Source organism: Equus caballus, chromosome 7 (assembly GCF_041296265.1).
Source record: "Equus caballus isolate H_3958 breed thoroughbred chromosome 7, TB-T2T, whole genome shotgun sequence".
Classification (NCBI taxonomy): domain Eukaryota; kingdom Metazoa; phylum Chordata; class Mammalia; order Perissodactyla; family Equidae; genus Equus; species Equus caballus.
This window is the reverse complement of record NC_091690.1, coordinates 17,471,471-17,478,860: the sequence shown is the minus strand read 5'-3', so window position 1 is coordinate 17,478,860 and position 7,390 is coordinate 17,471,471. Positions and strand designations below refer to the sequence as shown.

The 7,390-nt window shown below is 35.8% G+C and overlaps 1 long non-coding RNA gene across 2 annotated transcripts in view; it reads right to left on the bottom strand.

Moving 5' to 3' along the window:
* Positions 1 to 447: 447 nt before the first annotated feature.
* The window catches only part of LOC138925077 (uncharacterized), a 45,437-nt gene continuing 38,494 nt past the window's right edge, over positions 448 to 7,390 (bottom strand). For both annotated transcript variants that reach the window (XR_011440767.1, XR_011440766.1), the window contains exon 3: positions 448 to 1,782. This is a non-coding gene — a long non-coding RNA (uncharacterized lncRNA). The remainder of the gene's footprint in view (positions 1,783 to 7,390) is intronic.

Genomic DNA, 7,390 nt, shown 5'->3' with positions numbered 1-7,390 from the left:
CACCATTTGACTGAGGACTATCTTTGGCTGAACACCCTTTGCGTGGGTCAAATATTAACACAGGCACTTGCCAAGGGAAATAAGAAGGTAAGAAAAAATATACATGGAATAAAGGCTGGAAGAAGTCTCATAAGTCAACACACACCATTATGTGGAACTTTTATGGAGAAGACCAGTAGAAAGAAATACACGGTTTCACGGGGTGAAAGATAAATCCTTAAAGGGGTTCTTTCATGACAAAACTGGAATTTCCATTTCTAGTAAGTTTTGGACCTATTTATGTAGAGAACTAGAAAGGAAAAGTTCTTCTTTGTTGTCTAATTGGGTTCTACTGATTAATCAGAGTAAGTCAACTTGGTATTTAAAACAAGCCCTTTTCTCCAGCTAATTGTCTGCAGAGGCTGGCATAGGTTTATAATTTGAGAGACAGAGGATTGAGTATGAATATATTTTACCATTCAAAAACATTTATTTACATTTTTTAAAATGTTGGTTTTAATTTTTTAAGTTATAGATACAATAGTGTAAAGTGACTCACAGCTTTACAATACGCAGTGGCAGTCTTAACTAACTCCCATTATCCTCCCCCCACCCCCAAGGCAACCATCTTCACAAAACGTGATTTCACAAAAGCATTGATTCATTTCATGTTTACTTACATATTTTTAAATAATGTGGTTGTATTACTCCTTGAGTTTACACATTTTAAGCATTATATTGACCTCTCACTATGGTAGAAAGAACTTATTTCTCTTCGCTTCTCCTCTCTCCATGTCCCAATAGAGTTATATTTTAATTTTCTTTAGCTCAATATTCATTGTTTACGTTAGAGTTATCGAAATGGTATCCATAGTTGAGCCATGTAATAAACTATGACTACTTTTCATTTTCTGCACAAAATTTAATTTTTCTTGAGGTTAAGAGTTGTCATCTTTTTGTTTGTTTCTTTGCTTGCTTTTCTAATATTTATCACTTAATCATCCCCTAACCCTGCTGATTCTCTAAATCTCCTTTCAAGATGTTCAGATGCATCAGGTTTCCTAGTGGTTTGCATTTTCCTAAAGGCCTCTCTCATGGCCATCTGACCTACTTCAGTGTGGATTAGTTGCCCTTTATTCCAGCTACACAGATGTCACTTTGAGACGTCCACTCACGATTATCTTGGTATTCCCTTGGCCTTTCTTGTCTCTTGGATACCACTTCTTCTTTCAAGGGGAGCTCCCTCATTTTGGTGGAGTATACCATCTGGGGCTGAATTTATAGGAGGTGAATTGTTTCTGAGAATATCTGAGAATTGTTCTGGGAAAGTCTGAAACTATCTTTATTTTACTCTTTCACTTGATTGATAGTTGATTGGGAAGTGAATTCTCAGTTATAGATTTTCTACAGAATTTTGAAGTAATTTCTCCATTACCTTCTAGTGTCCAATGTTGCTGATGAGAAGTTGGAAACCAGTCTAATTCCCTCTTCTTTTCATGTTTTCTTCCCCTTGTATAACTTCCCTTCAAGTTGCTTTTCTTCTGTTCATCTTGGCCTCTAACTTCCATGTTTTCTGCTAATATTTAAGTATGTAGGACTAAACCTGCTAAGACCCTCTGAGTACATGAGTGAGGCTTGTTGATTGTGCACTTCTCTGTAAGATGAGCTGTTGAGGCCTTTCCATCAGGGGAATTCCAATGTCAGTATCCTTTCTCCTTGGGCTGCTCAGATTCCTCAGAGAAGGCTTTTCCAATCTTCTGCCCACAGTTTAATGTGAAGGCTTAGCTTCCACTCTTCTGGAACCTGAGTAGGGGAAGAGGGGTAGAGTAGGAGATGGGCTCACCATCCAGATGTACATTTATTTAAATCCCCCCTTTCAGTAGGATGCTTCTAGCTTTAACTGTGCCTGTGCTTTCTCAGTCCAGAGACTCTCTCCAGGGAATAAAACTCTAGTCTTCTGCTTAGGTGGGCAAAGGGTGGTTGTTGGCTGTGCCAAGGTTGGGGGTAGGGAGGAATCTTGGGACCTAACAACTTCTTGAAAAGCTCTCAACGACTTCTCTTTAGTTTAGCCACCCCACTCTTCCTCCCCGCTGCCACCAATCTGTACAGTATAAATCATATTGTCTCTTGGCTTTCCCTACGAACAGTTTAGGATTCAGCTTTCATAGCTTTGCTTAATCGGTTACACCTGTCCTTTAGCACTACTGCTTCCAAAATTTATTTGCTGCTTTCTCCTCTTCAATTCTCTTCATCCTTATGGCTTTATGCCTTAAAAAAAACCTCTCCTGTCATTTTAGTAGGGTTTGGAGAAGGAGTAAAATTAGATGCATATGTTCAATCTGCTGTCTTAACCCAGAAGCCAGGAAAACTTTTAAATTGAGGCTAAAGAGATTCTATTCCCATTACTGAATCTTGAACATCAGTTGAAGTCAGGAAATTAGTAGCCAGATAGCATAAGGGTTCAGAGCTTAGACCCTGGAATTAAACCTGAGATTGAATCCTGTGTCTGCCACTTGTTGGGTTTCTGACCTTTTGACGTTTACCTAACCTCTCCCAGCCTCAGTCTTTTTCATCTGTACAATAGAGATAATAATATAGCTAATTTATGAGGTTAAAGTACATATACCTACACGATATGCTTCTTACATTGTCTAAAGTCTAGAACATAGTAAGCGCTCAATAAGTTGAGGTAACCTGGGTGCCCATGAAAGGACAGTCAGCAAAGAGAAACTACAGGAAATGAGTTCATGACCTTCTGACTGCATGTTGTTGAGTACTCATTACATACCAGGCAGGGTGCTAGTACTAGGTATGTATATAAGAGAGAACAGAACACATGTAAGGCTAGCCTTTGAGGATTTTCGAGTGTGGTGGAAGAGAAACAGTAAATAAGCACAGGAAAATATATAATTAAAATTTATGGTAAGTGCTATAAAGGGAAAGAACAGAATGCTATGAAAGAGAATAATAAGGGAGAATTACTTCAGATTAGTCTGTTGGGAAAAGCTCTTAATGACTGAGAATACTGCTTACGCCAAATCCAGACTAACGTCAGAGTGGATCAATAAAATGCACATGCCTTTTAACTATTCAAAGTAAATTAATATTAACTCATCCAAGGGATTAATATAAGTTCAAGAGATTAGAGATGTGACCTTGCTGTCAAGTCATTTAACTTCTTTTGGCCTTAATTTCCTCATCTATAACATAGAAATTGGACAAAATAATCTTTCAACTCGCAGCTTCTACAATTTAGGGCAGTAAGAATATTATAAATAAGGTTAAATATAAAGAGAACAGCGTTTTTCCATTTAGTTCCCATTATATAGTTTTATTACTGAATTTAATTTTTTTCTTTTTAGGAAACCATACAAATCGTTTAGAAGTGATTAAACCAAGAAGTGAAAAATCCTTCCCATCTGCCCCGCCCCCGCCAAGCCCCAGCCCCTCCACAGGGACTCCATGGAGATGATCATTGTTAAGTTGCTAAGTCAGGTTTTTTTCCTGTAGCATCTCTCTGTTCATTTGTTCTTGAGTATATGACATTATGCTCTCAGATATGAAAAGCGTAAATGTATAGAAAACTGAAAGGTAAGTGACAAATTGTTAATAGTGGCTAATATGGCTATTTTCTACTTAATTTTTTCCTCCTAGCATTTCTCTGTTTTTCCACAATTTGCATGTTACTCTTATAATCAGAAAAATTAATTTTATTCAAATAAAATAATGCTAGTTGTAATGAATAATAACAAATATACTTTATCTCTGCTTAATCTTAAAGAGAGAAGTGAGTTATCCATTTGATTAAAAAGTTTGTGTGGAGATAGTTCTAGCTAGTCATTATATTTTACTGCAGCCAAATTGCCTGTGAAGATTTATTCTATAAGTAGGCTTAAAAATATGACAGCCAGATGGTATTTCAAATCTCTGATAACCATATAATATATTCACAAAAGGAAGTACTGGCCTTTATCAGTAAGATCTTCCTTTCTGTAATGAGTTCAGGGGCAGGCTTCAAGGAAAAGAGAAATTTCTATAACATGTTTTAATAATTAGTAGAGTTGAAGATTTATCAGCCTTAGAAAAGGGATGGTAGATTGAATATTCTGTCTTATCTTCCTTACTGTAAAATTTAATTTTTCTTCTTTTCATCTTAGTTTTATTTACTTTCTGGGAATTATAAGAAGGTCAATAGGAGTTATATATAAACACATATACATATATATATTTACAGATAGATATATATTTTCCCATTAAATGATTCATTTTCGAGCCCATCATGGTCAAATTATATCAGGACTTCTCTAATTCTTTGAGAAGTTCAGGTAGAGTGTCATTATGTAACATTACTGACGAAACTTTAAGGCACTGAGGATGTTCCATGAAGGATGTAGATTGGATCAATACCTGGGTGCTATGGAGCTATCACCAAGGTTTGTGAATTCTTATTCATACCAAGCACAGCCTATGGACTAAATATCTAACATTCACTACTGTTTTTCAAATATTTGTTGATGCTATAGAATTTAATGTAATATGAATTCGTTTAAAGCTATTAAAACATTCTGTCAGCATGCATTTTGTTGATAAATATTTTCTAAAAGTTTGGGAATCATTTATCTAGTGAAATGAGCACTTGATCTGGAATATATATCTTGAGAGACCATAAATATTGCTTTCATGTATAAGAGGTAAGACTACCTCTGGGGTTGACCATTTAATGAGTTGTGTTGCTCATTTATTTTTCCTCATTTGAGAAATGGAAATAATAATACTACCTATATTTATTCATCTAGGAATTTTGTGAGTCTCATGTGCTTTGAAGATGCTACATACTTTGAAACTATCAGATGGCACTACGATGACAGTTATTATCACAATTTTTCATACAATGATTTCAAGCATAGTGAGAGAAATTGATAGAAATGATTCATCTACCCTCTTACCTCAGGATCAGGGAATCAGGTTCAAGTTTCTTGATTTTTAAGTTCATAAAATTTTAGTTTTTGTTGTTTACTTCAGTAATAATTTATTTAAAAAATAGAAGCAAAATTTCTGAGTCAGCATGACAGAATGAGTACATGCAGAGCTCTCCACCTCTGTTCTAAATACATAGGAATGAGAGATGATATTAAATAATACATATAATCACATTAAAAAATGGTTGAAAAAACTCCCATGGACAAATGCAGAGAGGGAAACTACAGAGATAAGCAGGGCCTGAAGACACATGGTCCTCAGGAAGCTGGGATTGGAAACAGGACAAGGACTACAATGCCTTCATGGGATCAAGGGCTAAACATGCCCCAGTCATGATGAGGATGGAGATCAAGTTTTCTTCTTCAGTATAAGAGACAAGGGCTATTTTCTTTGCTCTCAAATATCACCCATGTCGTGTGTTTAAAAATAGGGAAATAAATGCACCTACTCATCCAAAACCTACTTCGGCTCATGCCTGGTAGCCGAAACAGGTTTCTGTGTGAGACTGGAATTTGAGCTTGTACTATATATACGGTGGATGTATATACATTAGTAATTGTGCCACCTGAATAGAGGGGAATCCCAAGGCAAAATGGGAGTATGTGACTTGTTTTGAGGCCACACAACCGGTAAGGCAAGGGTGAGGTAGCTAACTCTGCCCTACATACAGGCCAAATATAGGGGAAACCCTTCACCAAAGATTATCCCTCAAACAAAAAGAACATGGGGACACTCGGAGTCATGAAGAATAGTCAACAGAATCCATAAATAAGAAAATTCATAACCAAAGAAAGAGAGCTAACAGAATACTCTGGAAGGGCCTTAAAGTTTAAAACTGTAAAAAAAGAGAAAAATAAAACAATTCCCAAAAGGCAAAGTTATCATTCATAAAACAAGATTAGGAGTTTATGAAAGCAAAAGCGTCAGATATAAAAATGAAACTATTGAAAATCTAGGAAATAAAATATAGTCATGAAATTTAAAAATATAATGGATGGGCTATATAATAATTTTGAAAAAGTCAAAGAAAGAATTAATGAATTGGAAGATAGAACAGAAGAAATTTCCCAGGATGCAAAGGTAAAGAGATGTGAAAAATGAAAGCAAATTTGAGACATATGGAAGACAGAATGGGATGCAGAGCATTAAAAAAAAGTTGAAATTGCAGAAGTCACTAAAGAGAAAGTACAGATTATCTACAGTGATATATCAACCAGATCAGTAGCAGACTCCTCAGCCATAGCAACAGACGCCAGAAAACAATGCAGTTATTGCTTGAAAGTACTGAGAGAGGTCATCATTTGTGCAACTGGAATAAATGTTACATTGAAATTGTAAAAAAAAAAAAAGCTCTGAGAAAATAAATGTAAACATAAAAATTAATACTCAGAAAAATTAAAAGGGAGATTTAAAGAAATCACATTTTTAGCTATTTGAGGACTAAGAAAGCTTACCATACACAAAGGCTTATTGAAAGAACTATTGAAAGATGAATTTCAGCAAGAAGAAAAGTGAACCCAGAAGGAAGAATTGTGATGCAAGAATTCTGAGTGTGCCAATAAATCTGAAAAGTATATTGATAACTCTAAAGCTATAGTAATCAAAACAGCATGGTATTGGCACAAAAACAGACACACAGATCAGGGGAACAGAATCAAGAGCCCAGAAATAAACCTACACATCTATGAAGAGTTAATTTTCGACAATGGAGCCAAGAACATACAATGGAGAAGGGAAAGTCTCTTCAATAAATGGTGTTGGGAAAAATGGACAGCCACATGCAAAAGAATGAACATAGACCATTATCTTACACCATACACAAAAATTAATTCAAAAATGGATTATAGATTTGAGTGTAAGACCTGAAATCATGAAACTTCTAGAAGAAAACATAGGCGGTATGCTCCTTGACATTGGTCTTAGGAGCATATTTTCAAGTACCATGTCTGACCAGGCAAGGAAAACAATAGAAAAAATAAACAAATGAGACTACATCAAACTAAAAAGCTTCTGCACAGCAAAGGAAATGACCAACAGAATGAAAGGACAACCTGACAATTGGGAGAAGATATTTGCAAACCATATATCTGATAAGGGGTTAATCTCCAAAACATGTAAAGAATTCATACATCTCAACAACAAAAAAAACTAACAACCCAATTAAAAAATGGGCAAAATATCTGAATGGACATTTCTCCAAAGAAGATATACAGATGGCCAACAGGCACATGAAAAGATGTTCAACATCACTAATTATCGGGGAAATGCAAATCAGAACTACAGTGAGATATGGCCTCAAGCCTGTCAGAATGGCTATAATTAACAAGACAGGAATCAACCAGTGTTGGGGAGGATGTGGAGAAAAGAGAACTTTCATACACTGCTGGTGGGAATGCAAACTGGTGCCTCCACTATGGAAAACAGCATGGAG